This window comes from Lampris incognitus, chromosome 8 (assembly GCF_029633865.1).
Source record: "Lampris incognitus isolate fLamInc1 chromosome 8, fLamInc1.hap2, whole genome shotgun sequence".
In the NCBI taxonomy this organism is placed as follows: domain Eukaryota; kingdom Metazoa; phylum Chordata; class Actinopteri; order Lampriformes; family Lampridae; genus Lampris; species Lampris incognitus.
In genome coordinates, this window is record NC_079218.1 from 13424071 (window position 1) to 13450768 (window position 26698).

The 26698-nt window shown below is 44.2% G+C and overlaps 1 pseudogene; it reads left to right on the top strand.

Moving 5' to 3' along the window:
* Positions 1-22107, top strand: part of LOC130117107 (uncharacterized) — a 65101-nt pseudogene extending 42994 nt beyond the window's left edge.
* Positions 22108-26698: the final 4591 nt, after the last annotated feature.

Sequence of the window (26698 nt, forward strand, 5' to 3'; positions counted from 1 at the left end):
GAACCGGAGCAGATTGATGAGATGATGGGATGATAGAGCTGATCAGATGATGAGTTGATAGAGGGCAGTTGTGCAGGCTGGGCAGGTGAGGTGAATGAGCAGCGAATCAGGAGGGAGCCGGACAGTGCCAGGGAAGGAAGCCACGCCCACATCACTCACACTCACACACAGGGGAAAACAGGAGACACCGGGGAAAAGGGAAACTCATGCAAACACAAGGGAAACAAGTGGAGGCAGGGCCGGGGCCGAGACATGCACATTGTACATCCTGTCAGCCGACCATTCGTTGTAATTGTGCCGCTGCTACATTCAATAGTAGTACGAGTGAAAAAAAATCAATAGTTTTCTTTAAGGACACAGCAAAAGAAAAAGAGATGGGGCAGGAAGGAAAGAAAGGGAAAAAAACCAGAACAGTTGGCAAGGGAGACTATATCAGTGATAACTAGCTAGTTTGTCATGTATTATGAGGGAAAAGACTGCAAAAGACCATAAATTAATGTATTTGTGGTTTTGCCAAGTTTGGTTTGTAACCATAGCTGATCAGTACCTGGATGGCCCTGTAGCATTTGACCATTTCTCAATATTTAATTAAAATGAAGTTGCCATTGTCTATATCACACTAATAGACAAAGACAGTTGTGAGTTCAACGTTTTCTGATGCTGCAGTGCACTCTATGAGGTGCCATTTAGGCCATATATATATATATATATATATATACCAAGAAAGCTTGCACATACATTCTTTTTTCCTCACACATACACATAAGAAGCTTGCACATATATTGCTTTTGTGCAAGCTTGTGTATGTGCAAGCAAGCAAGTGTATATGTGCAAGCTTTCTTGATATATATGGCGTAAACGGCACCTCATACACCCCCACACACAGACTAGTGTATATTTAGTCTATATTTTTTAGTGAGAGTGCAGGTCTGTCAGGCTGTTTGGAAAAGCTCGTCTTTAAGGTGTTCAATCTTAAATGGAACACCTTGAAAAAACAGGCAAAGGTCGTTGCACATGTATACACACACACACACACACACACACACACACACACACACACACACACACACACACACACACACACACACACACACAGGTATGCACTAGCAAAAATTTGCTCTGCATGGAGGCAAGTCCACCAAAACGCCAATTCTCTTTGACGAGAACAGAAATCAATCAGGGTATTTGTTATTTTTGAGGGAAGAACACAACCTTATGGACTGGATGAGCTGCACCACAGCAGCCTTGACTTTTTTTTTCTCTTCTTATTTTTTTTGCCATTTAATCATTTCTCTCCATTTTATTTTGTTTAGACCTCCTGGAGGAGACAGCAACCAGTAATTCCCTCAACAACCGAAGCAGATGGAAGTAGATTTAGAAGAATCCGACCACACCCGAGCATCGAGAAGGCCCAGACGATTAGATTTTAGGGTTTGAAAGACAAACGCAGACGGGGTGGGATGGGGACAGATAAACATAATTTAACACTACCGGCCTTTTTACTGCTAGGACACCGATCTGAACATCTGGTCTTTCTTTAACAGAGTCATTGTTGGTCCAAAAGGGTCCATGGATTAAACCCCTAGGAAAGTGGTCCAGGGTTGGTCACAGCATCCTTTCAAGGTGCTGGCATCAAATTTTCCTGGTACGGTTATCCAACTCAAACATGTAGAGCCATTTCAACAGTACTAATATAGGAACTCACACCATTTTTATAGATTTGTTTTTGCTAGTATACCATCTTCATAGTTTCTTCTCTTGTTCTCTTTTTTGTGTTCAGTTCCTTCTGTCAAATGTCCAGTCTGTTTATATTTACTATCTGTCAACAAACTTGAACGTGAACTCAGAATGTAAAGCTGGACTACAGTGTCTATAAATGTGCATCTATATTCATGTTTATCACTGAAATATCACAGAAAGTTGAATCAGTTCATCTGGACACGGCGTTTATTGACAGATACGTTTCATCACTCATCTAAGTGACCTCTTCAGTCTCAACTGACTGCAGGTATCCCCCACCCCTTACAACCAACACAGTGGCATAACGACCGAAACCAACCACTGGTTTAATATGCAAATTGCCGTGACCATAAACTACACTGGAGAAGTGGGTGAAGAATGTGTCCGACATACAATTTAACCAGGGGGAGAAAGACATCCTTGCTAAGGGGCTGAATTTTGTGGACACACCGAGGGAAATCCCGCTAGTGGAACCGATCACAGCCACGGAATCGGCGATCCGTAAAAACAACACCGCGGACCCTGAAGCGGAGCAACTGCGGATGAAAGTTTCAGCCTGTCTCAGCAATGTGAAGACACCGCCGTCCAACATCAGTAGAGACGAGAGGAAAGCTCTCATGACTCTCAGTAAGGACAATAACATAGAATAGAATAGAATTCTTTATCAGTCATTTTGTACATACATACAAATGAAATTTACTCTGCATTTAACCCATCCTAGCTGCATAGCTAGAAGCAATGGGCAGCTACCGTGCAGCACCCGGGGACCAACTCCAGTTATTCCTTCCTATTGCCTTGCTCAGGGGCAGAGACCGCAGTATTAAACCTAACATGCATGTCTTTTTTTTAGTTTTTGATCATCATCCTTCTGCCAGACAAAGGCACTGTTGTATTAAACCAGACAGACTATCATGAGAAAGTTATGACCTTCCTTGGCGACATCAATACTTACGAGCCCCTGAAACGAGATCCAGGCAGTGGTTACAAGAAAAAGGTGATGGATTGTCTGAAGCTGTTAGACCTGGACGATGGTATGGGCAGAATTTTGTACCACAGATTATACCCAGGGGAAGCTACACCTAGTCTGTATGGTTTACCTAAGATACATAAACAGGATGTGCCATTAACTTAGTGACGTAAAACATCTCGAAGTTTCTGGCTTCTGTTCTTATCCCGCTGGGAGGCAGTAATGAACGTAACATTCAGAACACTATGGATTTTGTGGATAAGGTGAGGGACATCAATATGGAGGGAGGATGAAACAATGGTCTCTTATGATGTTAAGTCTCTTCATGTGCGTCCCTGTTGATGAAGCAGTGGAGGTGGTCTGTATGAAATTACAAAATGACCCACATCGTTAGCAATATGATCCCCCTTAACACTGACCAAGTGTGTCTGCTCCTGAAGCTGTGTCTTCAGTCCACATACTTCACATACAGGGGGCAGTCCTATAGGCAGAAGCATGGGTGTGCTATGGGTTCCCCAGTCTCACCTAAAGTGGCCAGTTTGTATATGGAGGAAGTGGAAAAGAGGGCTCTGATGTCCAATCCAGGGACACCACCTAGCGATTGGTTCAGATTTGTGGACGACACCTGGGTTAAAGTTAAATCTCAGGACGTACCACATTTCACCGACCGCATTAACTTTGTGGACAGCCGCATCAAGTTCACCAGGGAGGATGTGAAAAATGACAGGTTAGCCTTCTTACACTGAAATTGCAATTGGTGATGGGGGACGTTTTATATTTGATGTTTACTGTAAACCAACACATACTGATCAGTACATATAGTTTGGCTCTCATCATCCACTGGAGCACAAACTAGGAGTCATCAGGATGCTGCACCACCGAGCTGACAACGTCCCCACCGACACAGCGGCCGGGGAAGGGGAGAAATCCCACATTAGACAGGCCCTGGTTAAGTGTGGTTACCCTAACTGGGTGTTTGTCAAAGCCAGGAAGATGCCTAAACGGTGCACCAGCCGTTCGAAGAGAGGAGAAGGACAACAGCTGTCTAAGTGTAAACCAGTGGTCATTCCGTATGTGGCAGGAGTGTCAGAAAAACTGAGACGCTTAGCTTCCAAAAACTCCATCTCAGTTGCTTTCAAACCCCAAAACACACTGCGCCAGAAGTTGGTCCATCCCAAGGATCAGGTCCCCTGACACAAACAGAGCGATATAGTGTACGCTGTTAAGTGCTAGGAGAATTGCCGTGACTTGTGTACATCGGGGAAACCAAAGGGACACTGGCCAAGAGGATGGCACAACACAGGAGAGCTAACACATCAGGCCAGGACTCCACAGTCTACACCATCTACAGGCCAGTGGACACTCATTCAAGGATGAGGATGTGCCCATCCTTGATAGGGAGGAACGCTGGGTTGAACAGGGAGTCAAAGAGGTCATCTATGTGATGAGGGAACGGCCATCCGGGAGGTGGGGGGGGGGGGGCGCTAAGATTACATCTTTCACCGTCTTACAATGCTGTGATTGCAAACGTTCCCAAATCCTCTGTGAATAGTAGTACATATGGCCATTGAAACTCTAATGGTCACGCCCATATTGGCATATGAAACTTACCGCTGGTTTCGGTCGTTATGCCACTTTATTGTTTACAAGGGTGGGGATACCTGCAGTCAGTTTAGACTGAAGCGGTCACTTAAGGCTGTGACACAATGTCGGGCTGTTGGTGAGCGTCTGAGGCCCTAGTTTTTGCGGTGTGTCCCGCACCGCTGGCATTAGTCAGACCCGTCGGCAGCTTTTCGGCCGATTCAGCCCGTCGGTGAGAGAGATCACTCTGATTGGCTGTTCAGCTTAGCGAATCGGTGCATAAGAAGAGAAACGGAAGTTACGAAGCAAGCAAACAACGAAGTCAAGAGGCCACACACAGAAGGCTCTGAACAGGAAAGAGCCGAGTGACATTTTTAAAATAGGTGGTTTCATTTATTTTCAGCTCTCGACACAGGTTCGGGAAAGCCTCTTGAGCCTGTCGCTGTAGTATTCATGATTTCACCCATTTAGTGCAATTTCTCCTTATTTTTCACCTCCGCCTCTTCCCTTCATCTTCCACAACCAAAAGACCAAGGGCTGACAACGCCAGTGCCAAGTGCAACTTTTTATCCGACCAGTTCTTGATTAGAAGTAGCTATATTACGACACCGTCTGTACTGAGTGAGAGTTGAGTGAAAACGATAAGCAAACGCTGCTTTGTTTACGATTTGTATATCTGCAGTCCTGCGCCTTCTGGTTTCAAGTTTTGAATGACAAATACAGACTACCGCCATCTGCTGGTATGGAGAATTATTTCCTCTCACGCAGGTGCAGAGCGTAGACGCTAGTTGGCCGTTGGCTGTAGTCTTTGGGGTGTTCAAGTGCTACTTTTTGGCCCGGAGGCAGGCGACGTTAGGCGATGCAACAGTCGGCCTTCGTCTCCACGAGTTCTCTGATGTCGGTTTGGTGTGTCTGGGCCCTTGGATGAGTGTTGAAACGTTTCTTCCAATGAATGTTGTATCCAGATGAACCGATTCAACTTTCTTTGATTTTCTTACCTGGATTATTGAGCATGCAAGCATGCATAAAGACATCATTAACTAGAGTTGAAATGACGATGTGTACTATTCACAAAGGATTGGGGAATGTTTGCAATCACAGCATTGTAAGATGGTGACAAATGTACTCTTAGCCCCCCCCCCCCCCGGGTTCAGGGATGGTCATTCCCTCTTTACATAGATGGGATAGTGGCTAACTTTTTTTTCATTATTTTAGTCTTTCTTTTGTGTCTTATTTTTCAAGGAGTGGAGGTGACAAAGGCATTTGAGTTTAAATATTTGGGGTCAACTGTTCAAAGTAACGGGGAGTGCAGTAGAGAGGTGAAGAAGAGAGTGCAGGCAGGTTGGAGTGGGTGGAGAAGAGTGTCAGGAGTGATTTGCGACAGAAGGGTATCAGCAAGAGTTAAAGGGAAAGTTTACAAGATGGTTGTGAGACCAGCTCTGTTATATGGTTTGGAGACAGTGGCACTGACGAAAAGACAGGAGGCGGAACTGGAGGTGGCAGAGTTGAAGATGCTAAGATTTTCACTGGGAGTAACGAAGAAGGACAGGATTAGGAACGACTATATTAGAGGGACCGCTCAGGTTGGACGGTTTGGAGACAAAGCAAGAGAGGCAAGATTGAGATGGCTTGGACATGTGTGGAGGAGAGATGCTGAGTATATTGGGAGAAGGATGCTGAATATGGAGCTGCCAGGGAAGAGGAGAAGAGGAAGGCCAAAGAGGAGGTTTATGGATGTGGTGAAGGAAGACATGCAGGTGGCTGGTGTGACAGAGGAAGACGCAGAAGACAGGAAGAAATGGAAACGGATGATCCGCTGTGGCGACCCCTAACGGGAGCAGCCAAAAGTAGTAGTAGTAGTTTTGTGTCTTATTTTCATTCATGCTGTTGTTAAAGTGACCCAGATTCCTCTGTGGAAATATTTAACATTTCACCTGAAGCTTTTTCGTCCAGCAAAGAAGGCTTTCCTTAAACAAGACAAACATTTGTCTTTGAAATCTGTTCAGAATTCACCCTCACTGACGGAAAACTTGCTCAAGAATACTTTAGCATTGATGATCACACACGGTATCAAATTTTGCTCTGTGTCCAATATCTGCTGATTTCCATGACAACCCAACCCTACATCAGCGTGTTCCCATGACAACAAAACCCTACACTAGCATGTTCCAATAACAACCAAACCCTACACCAGCATGTTCTCATGGTAACCAAACCCCACACTAGCATGTTCCAATAACAACAAAACCCTATACGAACATGTTCCCATGGCAACCCAACACAACACCACTATGTTCTCATGGCAACCAAACCCTACACTAGCATGTTCTAATAACAACCAAACCCTATACCAACATTTTGTCTCATATCAGCCAAACCTTACACAGGCATGTTCCCATGACAACCCAACACAACACCAGCATGTTCTCATGGCAACCCAATACAACACCAGCATGTTCTCATGGTTACCCGACACACCACCAGCTGAGCTCAATCAGAGCTGTGAAAACAGACCCCCTGCCCAGGCACTACATGTAAGTTAGCTTTAAACTTACTCTGCTGTAAATTATTTCAGGAGTCCCTGTTAAAATAATGAATAAAGATTTTCAGAGGAGAAACTAATATCTACTGAATTTGTTTCTGTGGATTTGTATTTTGGCTGACCAGACATATAAGTGTATGGTGTGTGTGTGTGTGTGTGTGTGGTGAGGGTGATGGAGAGCTTAGAATATGATTGCTTAATGGATAGCAGGGTTTGGGGGAGAGGGGTGGGGTAAAAGGAAGGGGTCGCATAATTTGAACAAGGGAAATGAAGCAAGGAAAGACAGGAGGAGGATGGAGAGGTGAGAAGAAAGGATAGGGGAAGAAGAAAAAAGAGGAGAAAAGAGAAAAGGAGATGTGTGTGTGTGTGTGTGTGTGTATGTGTGTGTTGAGGGTGAAGCCACTCAACTGGCCCTCATGAAAAAATAAACAGACAATCAGCAGCCAGGATGGACTGCTTCCCTGATGTTCTCTGCTGAGAGACAGAAGTGGGGGAGGGGGGGGGGGCTTACACTGCTCTGGCATGGGGGGGCCCTCTTACACTGCTCTGGCATGCTTTGGCCAAACCACCAGTGGGCTAAAGACAGCTAATATTCTATCTATCCATCTATCTATCTATCTATCTATCTATCTATCTATCTATCATGGTTAGAGGGGAGCGGTGGATGCTGGAACGGTGGAGGAAGAGATTTAAATTTGATCGACAGAAGAATGAATACATAGACGAGAAAGGCAGACAACAGTGAGGGTCCTAGCACAGGATGTTGTGTTGCTATAGAGCCCACTCACGCAAATTTGTGATTTGTGATTAAAATTGACTGACTGAGCAGCGAATGAACTAGTTAAGAGGAAATGCAGTTTTCCGTCCTACATGTCAGGAACTCCCATTGCATGCTGAGAGATGGCTGTGGCAGGACAGAGGAGTAAAGAACTGACTGGACCGCTGTCCTCACCTTGCTGCCAGTGACATCACTGATGCAGTCATCCCCTCTGACATAGTCTCACACGAATGGGTAATTACACAAACAAATACACAAACATATATTGTAGAATGCACACATGATCACACAACAATGCACACTTTCAACACACACATGCTCACAAACAACAAGTCGTCTATGAAAGTGTCCTCCGACAGTTAATTTTTGCAACACCATCAGCATTTCAGTCAACGTCTGCTTCACAGACACACAACCTATATGGCATATACATCTGTGTGTTCATGTGTGCGTATGTGATCATGTACGAGTTCATATGTGTATCTCTGTGCCCGGTTAACTGTATGTGCATGTCTATGTGCATGTGTGTGCTCCCTCTCATAAATTGGATATACATTTTGTAAAATTTGTAAAAAAAAAATTGTAAAAAAATTGTAAAATTTGTAAAAATGTACATTTGTAGAATTTGTAAATTTCAAATTTTTGAAAATAAATTTACATTTATGCCAGGCATAAATACCTTACAGAAATATATAATTTAAATAAAATTATAAAGAAAATAAATGTGTTTGGATGCATGGGGTATGTGTAAGTAGGGCATACATGTATAGGTATGTATGTATGTATGTATGTGTGTAACTGCATCCACAGGTAAACAGGGAGCATGCAGGCGTATATCTCCTCTCTGAGTGTTAGTCCATGTGTGGGTCTCTGTGTGTGCGTAAGTGTGTGTGAGTGTGTGCAGGTGGAGAAGCTGCCATGTTGTGTCCTGCAGTTTTCCACGGTGTGAGTTTCAGGAATGTGCCTCCGACGATCTGCCGTGAGGAGCTCGCAGGAGTTCATCTGAGTGTTTTCACCCAGCCAGAGAAAGTATTTTAAGCCACTTGGCATCTTCTGTCTTCTATGAGAAAAGTACCACATAGTCCTCTCGGCACACACAAATATTCACAACCTCCCCATTTTAATATATAAAACAGAATAACAATCTGTTTTTTCTAATTTGTAGAGGAAATTGAAATTTAAATGGATGCAGAATTTGCCCTAGTGGTTTGAATTTAGGGCAATTGTGGGACTCTAATGCACAGTGTGCAAATGGTCGGCAAAGTCATTAAAAGTCAATGAGGTTCTATGTTGCCACCTTACAAATAGAAAATAAAGAAGAATCATCGTTCTCTGCTATATAGTATTCATGTTTAAGAATATCACAGTGGTAAGAGAGCTATTGCTAGTATTACATACAGATTTGGGGATGACTGCCCTGAGTAAGTGGTATCAATAAACCATAAAATAAAACATGCCAGGATAATATTCTACATCCTCTCCTCTCTATCTGATTTGCTCTCATCTGGGAGGGAAAACAAAAGCTTCCATGCAAGATAATTTGGATGGAAGCTTTTGCTCTCTCTCTCTCTCTCTCTCTCTCTCTCTCTCTCTCCCACTCTCTCCCTCTCATTATCACACTCTTTCTGCTGTGTCTCTGGAGATGACCTCTGTCCACACCAGCAGTCTTCCACAGGTCTTGATCAACTTAACCGACGTGCATTTAAACACTGCATTAGATTAGTGCAGATTAGATCCAACAGGATTGGAATACTAATGATAACAATAATCATTAATAATCTTTGTTTAGCCATTTAGCAACCTATTAACAAGGCTGATTGAGGTGGCTGGTGTGACAGAGGAAGACGCAGAGGACAGGAAGAAATGGAAACGGATGATCCGCTGTGGCGACCCCTAATGGGGGGAAACCAAAAGTAGAAGTAGCAGATAATATAACGTCAAGGCAGCTGTCATCTTTTACCTTAACACACCTTCACAGAGGTGTTGTAGTCTTTGCAAAATGTGTGCTTACAGTGACTCATCTGTACAATGTTAATAGATATTATATCCAGCACAACGGTGTGCTTCAACCACTTCACTTTGAGTGTTATGTGCTACATGGTGAAGCCAGCAGGACATGTTAGCTTCCAGGTGTTACTCAGACTCATCAACAGCAGCTAAACCATTACACAAAGATTATTTTACTTTGAAATATGGCCCGACATCTGCCCGGATTTTAGTAATCTATTCCTCTTGCTGGATTTAGTCAGTCAGGAACTGGTGAAATGAAGGCATTTTTTGCTGATTCTTTATGTTTATGTCACAGCGTCACAGCGTCTACCAGTCCATCTAGTTCATAGGCTCAGCCATGACCTGTTCTTTACCTAATCACCAGTTGTTGCCAGACCACTATCTCTCTGTCATGTCAGGTCCCGTCTCCCCTTCCGGCCTGACTGTCTCACCCCTCCTCTCTCCTGGTTTCCCCGCCCAACTCCTCATGTGCAGCTCATTCCCACCAAACAGCCCACACTACTTATACCGTCCCCTTTTCACCAGTCCTCTGCCAGAGTGTGCGTGTTTTGCCGCCTAGCTAGCCAGGCAGTGTTTCCTTGTGTGTATGAGCCCGGCCTGACCTGCCGTGTTCTACTCTGTTGCCTGACTTCTGGACTCGGTTTCCTCTGCCTGGCCCTTGTCTGCTCCGGTCGCCTGTTTTGAACGGACTCCCTGATAACCTGGACTGTGTATGAACCTGTTTTCCCGTCTGCCTGCTCCTCGTCTGTTTTGGTCGCTAATTAAACTGATTTCCCGGTATACTGACCTCTGCCTGCCTTTTGACCAAAGTAAACAGTTTTGTGATTGAAACCTGCCTGTCTTCGAGTCGTGCATCTGGGTTCTCATCTGCCAGTCTCTCCTGAATCATTACATGTTTATATGAATTACAAGCTGGCACACAGCAGTAAGAACAGAGCGGTTCACTTTAAGCCCCCCCCCCCCCCCCGAGTGTCATGTGACAGCAAAATGGCCACCGTGTGAAAAGGGTCAATTTTCTATCCCTTCCTCTCCTCTTCTGTCTTCTCTCTGTGTGTAAACAGAATCCATGTTTTGTTTCTACAGAGGACGTGTCATGGTGTCGGTAGGAGCCACGGGGAATGACCTGCACCACCTCCTATAGCCGGGGGTGGAGGAAGAAGGCCAGGTCACGCTGTTGGGACAACAGATACTGTATGATAGTGAACAGCCAAAAGCAAAATAAGAAAAAACAGAGATGGAGATTCAGGAAGAGATGGAGAAGATGAGAGGTGGCAGAAGTCCCACGTCACAAATTCATTTTATATGGACTGTTATTATTGTGCTACACAATAGAAATCCACCTCCATAGTATTGTGTCATATTTTGTAAAACAAGGTAATTATTTATGAGCTCTGACAAAACTACGCAGGCTTCATGTGTTTGGATGGACAAATCGCAAGAGAGAGAGAGAGAGAGAGAGAGAGAGAGAGAGAGAGAGAGAGAGAGAGAGAGAGAGAGAGAGAGAGAGAGAGAGAGAGAGAGAGAGCAATAGAAAAATGGAGGTCGACTTTAATGTGTGCAGATGGAGACATGAGGTTGATGGTTGAGAGGGAAGGACAAATACAGATAGAAGTATGGCACTAGAGGGGGCCAGAGGTGGAATGTAACGAAGTACAAATATTTAATTACTGCACTTAAGTACGATTTTAAAGTACCTGTACTTTACTGAGTATTACTTTGTATGATACACTTAACCTTTACTCCACTACATTTTAATATTTATTCATACATTTATTTTATATTTACATATTTACCAATATTACTTAAATACTTTTTAATATGCATGTATTCATGCATGTGTTTGTGTGTGTGTGTGTGTGTGTGTGTATATATATATCCTATACATAAATAGATAAATTTCGCTGTCTCCTGCGCCTGCTGAAACAGTACAAGCTTCTCTTTTATAAAAATTCACCTTCAAATTTGAAAAAGCACATTGAGCCAAGTCACTTATTTTAAAGTAAGGACATTTTGTCTAGCTAATATAACAGTTAAGGTTAGATAACAACTTCAACTTGCTAGCGAACGAGCTTCTGACTGGCTGTGTTATAAATCAACAATGGTTCATTTGAGTTAGCTGACTAGCTAGTTATCTATTACATTGTTCGTATTAGATGTGCCGCCTTCAAGCGATGTCGTGTACACCGTGAATAAGAGATGAGCCCACTTGAAATGTCCTGTTCATCAATGTGCTGTTCACCATGTCTTAAGTCGAAATATTCAGAAAAACAACAGCTATTATACCACAACTCATAAAGCCGGAGCTTTCTGAACATTTTGACTTACGACATGGTTAGCAGGACATGGATGTATCATTCCAGTGGGCTGATGTCCTGTTCACGGTGTACACAAAATCACTTGAATGCAGCAATAAGACCGTCTCCCATCTCTCGCCTTTCCCTTTCAAGGCAAGATGTGTTACAGGGGTGGGCAGTCTTATCCAGAAAGGGCCAGTGTGGGTGAAGGTTTTTGTTCCAACTGAGCAATTACACACCTGTGGCTCCTAATCAAGTTCCTCAGCAAAGACTCTACTGGTTGATTAGTGGAATCAGGTGTGTAACTGCTTGGTTGGAACAAAAACCTTCACCCACACTGGCCCTTTCTGGATAAGACTGCCCACCCCTGGTTTAGAACATAGATACATATGGAATACTCAGAGAAAATAGGTGGCAAGAAGTGTTCATAGAGATCACTGGGTAGGTTAGTGCCATAGCACTGTACCGTGGCTGAGCATTTTGAAACGCTGTACTGTGCATTGTATAGCTTGCCGTTATGGGCAATACGGCTCTCATTTTTCTGTGGTGTTTGACAGAAAGTTTTATGACATATCTACTGGCCTGGCATGCTTATATGAGTGTTTTGAATCATGTTTGTGTTCTCGTGTGGACGGAAAGATGTTCTAAAAACACCATTGGTGTGGGCAGGATTTTCTTTTGGAAAATAGGGGGAGGGTGTTGGCGGAAGTACCCACCTATGTGTGGACAATTCACAGTGGTTAAAAGCAGGGTAGGAAATTACCACCAGCCAAATGCTGTTAAATCTTTAGCTGCGGCTGATAAGTTTTCATAATCTATCTGCCACTTGTCAGGTAACCAACCATCATTTTACAGCTATTTTTCATTGCAATAGATCAAGGTTGCTGGTAAAACACTACAAGTGGCTACAAGAGTTTGGAGTCCAAGAGCCACTATGGCTAGCAGACAAGTGTTCTGCCTTGATGTAAAAGTTCCCTCAGACTAAAACATGCTGTAATTATGTTATTATATAACCAACAATATACTTAATGAACTCTAAAATCTTTTTTTTTATTGACAGAACATCATCAAACAGTTACATAAAATAACACAAATAATATGAGGATTCATAGCAGATCGGTTGAACTGCAAATTTCCACAAAGGCAGGCCAACATGTTTCTTGAACATTAAACCAGTTATAGCGGTATTGAATTAAGTTACACAATGTTACAAGTGGTTGGTTGATTAATCGAACATGATCGTAGCCCATTTTATATATTTATCAACATCAGACAGCCTCTGAAAAAAACATTACCCAGCATGCATCACCTCTTCCATCTGCCCAAGAAGAATTATAATAACTCCCAACACTGCCACCCTGGTGTCTATGGTGAAAACCTACAGATTTCTGGGTTCCACAATCTCTCAGGACCTAAGGTGGACATCCAACATAGACACAATCATCAAAAAGACCCAGCAGAGGATGTACTTTCTCCACCAGCTCAGGAAGTTCAACCTGCCTCAGGAACTGCAGATTCAGTTCTACACTGTAATAACCCAGCCTGCCCTCTGCACATCCATTACTGTCTGGTTTGGTTCGACCACCAAACAGGATGGGGACAGACTACAATGGACAGTTAAGACTGCAGAGAAAATCAATGGTGCCAACCTGCCCTCCATTCAGGACTTATACACCTCCAGACTCAGGAAACGGGCAGGTAACATCACTGCAAACCCATCACACCCTGGTCACAACCTGTTCCAACTATTCCCCTCTGGTAGGCGCAACAGAGCACTGTACCCCAAAACAACCAGATATAAAAACGGTTTCTTTCTATGGGCTGTCATACAAACGAACGCTTAACATTGTCAAATAAATCCAACCATTTTGTATATACTATACTGTACATTGTACATATACTGGCACACTCTGTCATGTACATCTACCTCAGGCATGTATGTAAGTAACCTAGTAACATCTATTTCAGCATCTAATCCCTGATATATTCTTTGCACCATTGCACTTTATCACCTCTTATTTCACCTGTATAAGTCAATCTACTCCTGCTCTTAGTACTACTACTACTACTACTACTTTCGGCTGTTCCCATTAGGGGTCGCCACAGCGGATCATCTGTTTCCATCTCTTCCTGTCCTCTGCATCTTCCTCTGTCATACCAGCCACCTGCATGTCCTCTCTCACCACATCCATCATAAACCTCCTCTTTGGCCTTCCTTTTCCTCTTCCCTAGCAGCTTCGTATTCAGCATCCTTCTCCCAATATACCCAGCATCTCTCCTCCACACATCCAAACCATCTCAATCTTGTCTCTCTTGCTTTGTCTCCAAACCGTCCAACCTGAGCTGTCCCTCTAATATAAGTTGATCCTTGTGTATATATTTGAAGATTGTTGTGTTGTAGTGTTGTTATTCTATGTTAAGTACACTGAGAGAGCCATGAAACCAGAGTGAGATTCCATGTATGTGCAAACCTATATGGCCAATAAACTTGATCCTGATTCTGACTCTGATGTGGACTAAATAATAGAATATTTTAATCTGCTGTAATTGTGCCTCACTGTAGCCAAGGCCTAAAGCAATGTTAAAGCATATCATTTATTGCAGCATATTTCATTGTCACTATAATGCAGTCTTGCCCCATATACGTTAGTAGATAAGGGACTGTGGTCTGCTTTACTAATTTGCAGCAGAGAACATTTGGCTACGGTCCTGTGGCGTCTATTTCAGATGTTGTGGGAGTTCTATAGAAGTCTATTGGACTACTCTGCACATTGAAAAATGACGGTAAAGGGATACCCAGTGTATTAAAAAGTGACACCAATGTGATCCTGATCAATCATCCCTATGTTGACAAGTTGGGAGTGACAATGTGTTGTCAAAACTATCTCCATCCATCCATTATCCAAACCGCTTATCTTGCTCTCAGCCTCTCTGCAGCCTCCATGAAGGACTTGATGGCTTTCCTTTTAGCAGCCCCAGTGATGCCAAGTAGAGTGTAGACCTTGGACAGTGAGTGGCCAGCAAAGTCTCTACACCCCACTTCAGTGGGCTCACAGTGCATCTTCCAGCCTCTCCTCAGGCACTGATCCACCAGCTCCTGGTACTTGGACTGCTTCCGCTCATTTGCCTCCTCCATCCAGTCCTCCCAGGGAACCATCAGCTCTATAAGGAGAACCTATTTTGAAGAGGCTGATGGTAGCACTATGTCTGGCCTCAATGAAGTTATCATAACATGGTCCGGGAACCTGAGCTGCCCCCCCACCCCCCAAGTCGACTCGCAGCTCCCAGTTTGACATAGAGGTGAGGAGGCTGGCTGCTGATCTGGGCTGTGACTGATGCTGCTCACCAGCCCTGACAAAGGCCATGCTCCTCTGTGCGTGGGCTTGCTTGTTATTGGCCAGAGCTTTGGAGATGGCCTGCGCAACTGTTTTCAGCACTTAGTCATGTCGCCAGCGGTAATGGCCCTCCCTCAGGGCTGATTGGCAGCTGCTGAAGATGTGCTCGAATTAACCTTTTCCAGGACACAGAGGACATAATCAATCTTGCCCCAGAGATGGAGTTTTCTGGGCTAGGTAGAACACCATACACAGCTTATAACATGAACTTGATTCACTGCGGTTCTGCCTGCCAGATATCTGCCCAGGATATCTTCCTCTCCAGCAAACCCTTCCACCTTGGCCATGCTCCTTGCTGCCACATGCCCACCATTCTGCTGGTCCTTTCCTCCTCAACACCTGCCTGCACCTCCTAGATGGCATTTGTCCTTGTCATATGCCTTATCATAGCGAGGTTGTGGGGTGGCTCCCAGCCCTGCCCATCCAGTTCCCACTATGCCCACAAAGCCCTGTGTCTCAGCCGAGACTCTGCTATCTCCAGGCCTCCCTGGGCTCTCCACTTCCTGCCTGTTCACACCATAATGCCTGCTGATGCCACTCTAGAGTCCTTGGAGTCCTGATAAAGCAGTGCCTCTCTTGCGCGAGAAACCCTGAACTCCTCGTTGAGGCTGCTGATAGGGAGCTGGAGTTTGTTGCTGCTCCCATACAGTGCTGCACTACTAAGGCTGCGCGGCAGACCCAGCCATCTCCAGAGGTAGCTACTGATCTTCCTCTCCAAGGTCTCCACTGTCGACAAGGTTACCTCATAAACCAGCATAGGCCAGAGGATTCGGGATAAGATGCCATGTTGGTAAATCCAAGCCTTGAACATGCCAGGTGGGCCAGACTTGTCTAGTGTGGTGAGCCAATTCTCAAGCTCCTTGATGGTTGCTTGGATTGCCACTGTATCTCTAAGGCTACAGTAAAAGACCTTGCCTAGACGTGACTGGTTTCTCGGTAATGGATGGGATGGCAATGCCATCCAGAAAGAAGCAAACCCAGTCTATAACCTTTCCCCGCTTCAACACCATGGCTTTGTATAAAAATAACAAAAAAAGTTTTCGAAACTAGAAAACATTAACCATCGCCAATTGTGTGACATTTTTCAGCCAGGGAATTTGTGTGTCTAGTACGACAAAGGATCCTAATTGACTTTCATTGGCATTGTTTCCATGGTGGTGGTGGCACGTTTTAACACGTTACATGCCACCATCACAAATTCGCTGTTAAGAGGTTGTGGTCATTTCACATATTTCTGAAATCAGGTTGTACTTGTTCCAACCTCTGGAGGGGGCTAAGGGAGGGAAAGAGAAGTTGAAGTGAGAGAGACAAATATCTCTTTTCCACCAGGGCGGTGCCGGTGAATAGCCAGTTCTGCCTTGGTGTCTTTTGAGAACTGGCCTGCATTTCGACAGGTTTTAGAACCCAACGTTACGTAGCGGAATAGAGGGTAATTTCCATGGGAAGAAAATCATAACACAGAACGCATCTGCTTCGCTTGCTTTTTATAAATTTACTTTTATTTCACTGCTTTCAAGAAGCCTCTCTGTTGGCACTGCCATTGTAAGGGTGGGAATACCTGCTAAATATGTACATTTCACGGAGGTCTAAACACACATGCTCATCATCGGCTGTTGCTTGAACTGGAAAAAGAGTCCATTCTTACTTGTGCATGCTCATTTAACAACCACATGTCAGCGCTGTACTGACATTAATATAGGAGCATACCTGAACACAATATTGACCCAGCCAATATGTTAACACGCTCGCTACTGCTGCTGCTTTCACTCATGTTTTATCAAAATGGCGGCGGATTTCTTGCGGTGGCCCCTCCTTTAGCCACTGACCTCAGATGTTCCAACTTTCGGACCAGCAATTTTCGGGAGCCAACCGGGTCTTTTTTTCAGTGGAAATGCATGGAACCGGCTCTAGATCATACACCGGCACTGGCACCGCATCGGTGGAAAAGGGCTAAAAGAGAAGGGGGCAGACAGAGAGAGGAAGAAAGAAAAGAGAGCGGGAGAAAGAGGACAAGGCCTACCACACTCAGCTACAGGAGAGACTGCAATCAATAATTTACATCACCTGTCACTGCGCGCTCCACTGGACCTCTCAGCAAACAGCGCCCATAATTTAAGGCTAAAACACACACACGGAAGGGCAGCAGACACACACACACACACACACACACACAAATAAAAGGCAGCACACACATATCCATGCACTCAAACTATACACATTTAAAGAATGGCTTTTTGCACTGGGCACCCAAATTTACATGCACACACACACACACACGCACACACACACACACACACACACACACACACACACACACACACACACACACACACACGAGTAGGAAAAAAACCTTTGCAGACGCACGAATATCGTTACTCTCCAAAAATAATTCATGCATAAAGAGGCATGCATTAACACACACATTCACAAACAAACACGGTGGCATGAAAGAAGTGCGTGCAGTGGCTTGCACACAAAACGCACAAAAAAACACAACTGCACACACACACACACACACACACACACACTCAGGCCCTGTAGTATCACTCACTAATGCACCCATTCCAGCCCTGTATCCTCCGCCTGTCTCTCTGCTTACAGCAATGAAAGATCAAACAACAGTACACATCTTTTCTATCTGCTGTTTAATACCCCAACCAGAAACCTCGGCACTTCTGAGTCTAGACTCCAGCGAGCGCGCTCATTACTGCCTTGCCTTTTGTCTCCACGGCGGCCATGTTAAATTTATGCAGTATATGTCACCACTAGCTAGCGCTCAACAGTAAATATTTGATACGTTTCTCATCCCTGGGAGTGATTCCCCCCAAGCATACGATAAGAGTTGTTGGGGGCATACCTAAAGCGATACCGGACATGTTAAATTTACAACGTTTGTTTTGGAGAGTCAGAAGCCCGGGCGAGTACTCGGGCATGAAGTCATAATTGATATGGTGTCTACACCGAGTCGGCTGTTTTGTGACTGGAGTAATATTCGAATATTCATCGCTTACAGTAGATATAAAACTGTTCTTTGGTGGGCGGGGGGTGATGTTGAACATCTTATACTTTAATGAGGGGCATCCGGGTAGCGTAGCGGTCTGTTCCGTTGCCTACCAACACGGGGATCGCCGGTTCGAATCCCCATGTTGCCGCCGGCTTGGTCGGGCATCTCTACAGACACAATAAATGGAAGAACATTTCTCCATAGAAACACATCAGTAGAAATCTGTAAAAGTTTGACTCCATGTCTTCCTTAATCTTCAGTCTGGTTTACAAAATTCCCAAAAATGCCCTATAGGCTTTCTGAAGCCCAAAGGATCAGAATCAAAACCAAGCCATGTCTCCAGGCATGTCACTCAGTAGATTTCCTTGTTCAGCACCTGTTGTGTAGAAAGGCCATCTGTAGTTCAGGTGATTTAACCACTCACTTTAACAAGAAAACTGTTGTATTTTAAAGGTACGTTTCCCTTCAGTGTCAGCAGCTAATACGGAGCTATGTTGCTTTTTAGCATTTGGTCAACTCTTTAAAAAATTGGCATTAGTAGTACCAAGTTTTACATATGCAGTGAGCACTCATGGTACCAGTGGCAGTTAAAGGGAGTGAAAATTTTACCAACAGTATGAATCATGCGAGTTGAAACAATAGTGGATTTTTAATAATAGTTGTATTTGGAAGTTTGACATCTGAGACGCCCTACCTTCTTTCCTTTCCACAGAACTTCCACACACTCCTTTTTGGTTTTTTTGTTTTATATTAATTGGACATTCTACCCCGAGAACAAGAGAGGCTAGGTTGAACAGTTTTGAGCAAGATTTCAAATATTCGTATTGGTTGTGCACTTCTGAAACTCATCCACTGTGACATGTGGCTCAGTGTTGGCATATGACAGTACCGGTGAGATCACACCAGATGACATCATCCACCCAGGGTGACGGCAGCGTCATGCCAAAAGATCTTTAATGGTGTCCGAGACTAAGAAGTGACTTCACAGGCTGTCATCTTGCAGTCTTGTTGCCCCTTTTCAATACTTTATGAATAAGCAGGCGAGGGAAAAATGCGGGGGGTGGGGGTCCTCTGTGGGTGAAATATCACTTTATGCATCGATTCACATTCACAGGTGATACAGATTCGGTCTAGATTCATCACCTTGTGGAAGGATAAACTTTTTAAGAAGTCTGGCCTTGCAGAGGCAAGACCGGTTGGTCTTCAACCACAAGCTCACAGCCGGAGCAACCTTTGACTCCCCCCCTCCCAACATCACCTCTGTCTGTCAACATACAAAGCTCATCATACCTATATCTGTTTCACTACGCACTACAAATGGACATAAAAACTATGTTTGCTGTTGATTACGTAATTTTTCGCAACTTTGATTGCTGACCGACAAATAAACCATTCCTATGCTGGTAGCCTAGAGCTGTACTCCTTTACACACACACACACACACACACACATATATATATAAAAAATAAAACACCAGTTTTTGGTCCAGTCAGTGTACGATGTCCTCCTGAGCCCTTCCAACTTGTTCAGCTGGGGCCTGGTGGACTCACCTGCTTGCCAACACTGCCAGAAAAGGGGATCCTTGGAGCACATCCTGAGCTGCTATCCAAAGACCTTGAGAGAGGGGCGGTGTCATTGGTGCCATGACCAAGTTCTGCGGGCAGTAGCAGACACCATCTGCACTGGGATCAGCTACAGCAAGCAGCAACACCCAATAAAATGCACCATCATCTTTGTTCAAGCAGGGGAGAAGCCCCAGCCCCAGCCAAAGGCCCAGGGTGGTTTGCTCGCAACAGCAAGGTACTGGCAGTTCCTGGTGGACCTAGGGAGACAACTGAGGTTCCCAGACCCCATCCCAGTTACCACACTCAGGCCAGACATGGTCCTGATATCCGTGGCAACTAAGCAAATGGTTTTGCTAGAGCTAACTGTCCCCTGGGAAGATCGGATGGAGGAGGCGCAAGAAAGAAAGAGAGACAGGTATGCAGATCTAGTCGCTGAGTGTCAGAGGAATGTGTGGAAGGCCCACTGTGAGCCGGTTTAAGTGAGCTGCAGGGGTTTTGCAGGCCAGTCTCTACACTGGTTCTGGGACTCTTGAGGACTTGTGGGCTGCAAAGAAGAAGCGCTATTAGGAACATATTGGAAGCCGCAGAAGAGGCTTCCCATTGGCTCTGGCTGAAAAAGGGTGATGCATAGCGTAATGCGCTACCTGGACACAAGTCAGGGCTTGATCACCCTCGGCTGGGTCGCTCGGGCAATTTATTGCAAATCCATTTGGATTTATGAAGAAGCTGCTGGGCCAGAAATGCAGTGGGCACCTGTCATGCCCACAGGAAGAGACCAACTGTCACATTAACAACACCAACAGTAACAGCATGAGGGAGCAAGACCCTGGCCACCATGCAGCCCTTATATGCCCACCTGAACCCAGCATCCTATTCAACATCAATGAACCCACACTGAAAGGGATCAAGGAGGTCATCAAGTTGGCCAGAACACCTTCAGCCCCAGACCTGAGTGGCGCGCCGTACAAGGTCTTCAAAAGGTGCTCCAGACTTCTGGAATGCCTTTGGAAGATCTACATGGTGACCTGGAGGAGGGGAAAGGTGCCGCAGCAGTGGAGATATGCAGAAACCATGTGGATTCCCAAGGAGGAGAATGCAGGCAACATCAAGCAATTTAGGAGGATCTCACTCCTAAGTGTGGAATGTAAGATCTTCTTCAAGATTGTTGCCAATCGCCTCACATGATTTCTCCTGAAGAACTCCCACATAGACACCTTGGTGCAGAAGGGAGGAGTCTCTGGTGTTCCAGGATGCATAGAGCACACAGGTGCGGTAACCCAATTGATCAGAGAGGTGTGAGAAAGCAGGGTAGACCTGACAGTGCTGTGGTTGAACCTTGCTAATGTCTATGGATCGATCCCATACAAGCTGATAGAATTGGCCCTGATCGGACACCACGTCCCAGAGAAGACCCAAAACCTCATTCTCGACAATTACAACTTTAGCCTGAGGGTGTCCTCTGGGACCTCGACATCAGCTAGAAAAGGGTATCATCACTGGCTGCACAATTTCTGTGTTCCTGTTTGTGCCGGCCATGAATATGCTTGTGAAGTCTGTGGAAGTGGAGTGCAGAGGTCCGCAGTCCAAATCTGGCACCTAACAATCCCCAATCAGAGTGTTCATGGATGACCTAATTGTAACAATTACCCAGATCCAGGTGGCTCCTTCAAGGACTTGAACAGCTAATTACACGGGCAAGAATTAGCTTCAAGCCCACAAATCCAGGTCTCTGGTCCTCAGGTAAGGAAGAGTAACCAACCAGTTCAGCTTCGCTTTGGATAGCACCCAAATTCCATATATGATTGAAAAGCCACTCAAGAGCCTGGGTAAGATCTTCACCAGCAATCTGAAGGACACAGTGGCGTGCCAGACAATCAGTGATGACCTCAACACTTGGTTCTCCACAGTGGAGAAGTCAGGGCTTCCTGGAAAATTCAAGGCCTGGATATATCAACATGGAATCCTGCCGACTCCTCTGGCCACTGCTAATCTATGAAGTCCCAATCACCATCTTTGAAAGGAAGAGCAACCAGTTCCTGTACCGGTGGCTGGGCCTGCTGTGGAGCTTAAGCAGCATCGCCCTTTATGGGCATAACATCAAGCTACAGCTTCTTCTAAGCAGTCTGGCAGAGGAGTTCAAGGTCACCCGAGCCAGGGAAGTCCCGTTCTACCGAGATGCTGCCGACACCAATGTCTCCTCTGCGGGTATCAAAGTCAGAACAGGATGGTAAAGCCCAAGGAAAGGAGTGGTGAAAGCTGATCCAGGAGGTGGTATGCGCAGAGGTGGAGGAAGCTCGCTACAGCAGAATGGTGGGTATGTGCAAACAGGGGGCCTGGACCAAGTGGTCCCGTTGGCCTTCTTGTTGGATCTGGGTGAAGAGGGGTGACACATGGCATAATACGCTACCTGGACACAAGTCGGGGCTTGCTCACCTCTGGCTGGGTCGCTCTGGCAAGGGTGACTGATGTTAAGACTCAAAACACCTGATGATCCTGGGTTCATTACTGACGGTGTGTCCAGGTTGCACCACATGGTGTATCAAAGAAATATGTATATATATATATTAGTGGTGGGACTTGATTAAAAAAATCAATCGAATCAATTATGGGCTTTGTAATTAATTAATTGTAATTAATCACATTTTAATCACATATCGATATTTGACACCAGAAGCAACATTTTTCAATTCAAACAGGTCTTGGTAGATGACTAAATCAATGAATAGACACATACATAAGTTTAAACAACAAAATCCTGTTTATTTTGTTCAAAACAAGTTTGTTTTGTAAACACAGTACTTTTTGTAACCCCTGATCTTCTACCACTGAAAGTGGTCTACAGTCCACAGCAATCCATTTCGCCAGTGAGTTTGTTAATTTATCAGACGTGGACTTACTCATCTTGGCTTTGAAACCCGTCATCTGGTGGAGAGTCGGTTGGCGACTCTGCTTGGTTGTACTAGGAGCACTAGCGTTAGCGTTAGCTCCGGTGTTCGTATTAGCTGCAACGTGTTTCGCATTCAGGTGGTACCGGAGGCCTGAATAACTGCGGTGGAATGCCAACTCTTTGTTGCAGAGTCTGCACACAACAGTGCTCTTATCTAGGCTTCCATCCGACCGTTTTTTAAACGTAAATTTCCCATCCACAGAGCTAAGCAACACGGTGTCGTCCATCACATCTGTTGTTAGCATACTAACTTGTTAGCCTGACCTACTCCACCTTCCGCTTGACTGACGTCACTCAGTGCATCGGTATAATCCGTATGCCAGAAACGAGTGCACTGAGAAGCGTTCCGTGTTGACTGGAGGGTAAAAATAAAATGCGATAAAATGCGTTAATTTTTTTAACACCGTTATTTTTCCTATAATTGATTATCGAATTAACGCGTTAAAGTCCCAGCCCTAATATATATATATATATATATATATATATATATATATATATATATATACACTACCGTTCAAAAGTTTGGGATCACCCAAACAATTTTGTGTTTTCCATGAAAAGTCACACTTATTCACCACCATATGTTGTGAAATGAATAGAAAATAGAGTCAAGACATTGACAAGGTTAGAAATAATGATTTGTATTTGAAATAAGATTTTTTTTACATCAAACTTTGCTTTCGTCAAAGAATCCTCCATTTGCAGCAATTACAGCATTGCAGACCTTTGGCATTCTAGCTGTTAATTTGTTGAGGTAATCTGGAGAAATTGCACCCCACGCTTCCAGAAGCAGCTCCCACAAGTTGGATTGGTTGGATGGTCACTTCTTTGAGATTGAGTTTCTGGAGCATCACATTTGTGGGGTCAATTAAACGCTCAAAATGGCCAGAAAAAGAAAACTTTCATCTGAAACTCGACAGTCTATTCTTGTTCTTAGAAATGAAGGCTATTCCATGCGAGAAATTGCTAAGAAATTGAAGATTTCCTACACCGGTGTGTACTACTCCCTTCAGAGGACAGCACAAACAGGCTCTAACCAGAGTAGAAAAAGAAGTGGGAGGCCGCGTTGCACAACTGAGCAAGAAGATAAGTACATTAGAGTCTCTAGTTTGAGAAACAGACGCCTCACAGGTCCCCAACTGGCATCTTCATTAAATAGTACCTGTTAGAGCCTGTTTGTGCTGTCCTCTGAAGGGAGTAGTACACACCAGTGTAGGAAATCTTCAATTTCTTAGCAATTTCTCGCATGGAATAGCCTTCATTTCTAAGATCAAGAATAGACTGTCGAGTTTCAGATGAAAGTTCTCTTTTTCTGGCCATTTTGAGCGTTTAATTGACCCCACAAATGTGATGCTCCAGAAACTCAATCTGCTCAAAGAAGTGCCCATCCAACCAATCCAACTTGTGGGAGCTGCTTCTGGAAGCGTGGGGTGCAATTTCTCCAGATTACCTCAACAAATTAACAGCTAGAATGCCAAAGGTCTGCAATGCTGTAATTGCTGCAAATGGAGGATTCTTTGACGAAAGCAAAGTTTGATGTAAAAAAAATCTTATTTCAAATACAAATCATTATTTCTAACCTTGTCAATGTCTTGACTCTATTTTCTATTCATTTCACAACATATGGTGGTGAATAAGTGTGACTTTTCATGGAAAACACGAAATTGTTTGGGTGATCCCAAACTTTTGAACGGTAGTGTATATATATATATCTATATATAGATATATATATGGATATATAGATATATATGGATATATAGATATCGTTTCGCTCCTCATTAGTTGAGCACTTTTATCAACACCACTGACGGTTTCCGGAAAAAAAAAGCTAAATATATATATATAAATTCGAACCTCATTCAAAACAATTAACTTAAAGTGATACTGACATCAAAATCTGAAAATTCCTATTGATGGGCTACGTTCCGAGTTGGAATTTGACCACGGAGAAATTCAGTGGCCAAAACAGCGTGTCTGCGGCCACTCGAGAGAGATCTGTGATTGACTGTAGATGGTGTCCAATGACAAATTGTGCCGGTGGATACGTAGACACCAGTCAATTTGCATATAGGGTTATACAGCCCTCTATACTACTTATGAGAGCTGTGGATAACTGGATCCATGTCAAACGTCACTGCGCTACCGCCCATGTTTAAAACCCTAAAATAAAAACTTTATATCCACGTACCTGTGTTATTGTTGTTTGTAACAGATTTTGAGTTATGAAGTCAAAATATTCACCGAATTGTGATATTAATCGACATTTATCGGTCAGTTATGATATCGGCGGACATGAGAGGTAGCGGTAAAGCAGTGATGATTGACATGGATCCACCCACCCAGGAAGACAGTAGCCAATAGCTTTGAATTCATAAAACCACACCTATTTTCAGTTATGATTCAAACCCTCAATGTTAAAAATTGTGTTCAGAAAGGGCATGTCAGTCTCTCTTTAAATGAAAATAAATAGTCCTTTAAAGCTAAAAACAGGAGTCAGTGATTGAACTTTCACACTCAGCCCGCTGAAATGATCAGAATAAACCCAGCCAATCAAATGTACATACAATGTATTTTTCAAAAGAAGTACAACAAAACTGACAAAAATAAACAGACAGACAGACAGACAGACATAGAGAGATAGATAGATAGATGGATAGAAAGAGCAAGCCCTGAACTTCTTTCATCATTTGCATATTCAAGAGTTCAAACTCATTTTTGATTATTTTGACATGGATGTTTGGAGCGATGACACATTGAGTCAAGACCAGTGACTTTCACAAACTGAAATTGGAAACATTCCAATTTCACACTCCATCTGTCCAAAAACCTGCACCCCCACACCCACACACACACACACACACGTCAAAGGAGTCTGTCACTCACCACTGCACTCCTCTCCAGATTAAACAAGATAAACCTGAATGTGAGTCAAACGGGTAATTGAACACCTGAGCCAAAACTTTGCCTTTCACGTCCAACTTCGCAGGAAAATAAACCCAGGAATTCTTTACAGGTGCACCCTTCCAATAACCGCTCATTCCCAAAACACAAGAAGTTAAAGAACAGGTTGGATGTATGGGAGAAGTGAATGGAATTGACAGGGAGCAGGAGGTGAGGTCCTTCTCATAGAAATGAAGAAACAGGAAGTGACCAAAGGAGACGAGGGACCAAATCAATGGTTTTGTAACTAGCAAGTCAGCACCTGGGCACTGAAGCCCAAGTCAAAAGTAAAGACGGTTCAGCCTCAAGCTAAGCCAAGTTACACAAAGTTGAGGACTTTTGACTTGACCAGAAACTTTTCAAGTCCTAAACCATTCTTTGTGTTTTTAATCAAATTGTACCTTACTCTAATTTCCTAAACTAACAACGTTGTGTTTTAAAAAAGACATGCATGTTAGGGTTAATACTCCTGCCTGTGCCCGTGAGCAAGGCAATGGAAAGAAGAACTGGAGTTGGTCCCCGGGCGCTGCAGCTGCCCACTGCGCCTATACAATTGGATGGGTTAAATGCAGAGGACAAATTCATTGTAAGAATACAATTTGTTTTAAGAATACAATGGCAAAATAAAGTGGCTTTCTTTCTTTTCTTTCTTCTTTGTTTAGTTGTACTACTACTACTACTACTACTACTACTACTACTACTTTCGGTTGCTCCCATTAGGGGGCGCCACAGCAGATCATCCGTTTCCATTTCTTCCTGTCTTCTGCATCTTCCTCTGTCACGCCAGCCATCTGCATGTCCTCCCTCACCATATCCATAAACCTCCTCTTTGGCCTTCCTCTTTTCCTCTTCCCTGGCAGCTCCATATTCAGCATCCTTCTCCCAGTATACCCAGCATCTCTCCTCCACACATTTCCAAACCATCTCAATCTTGC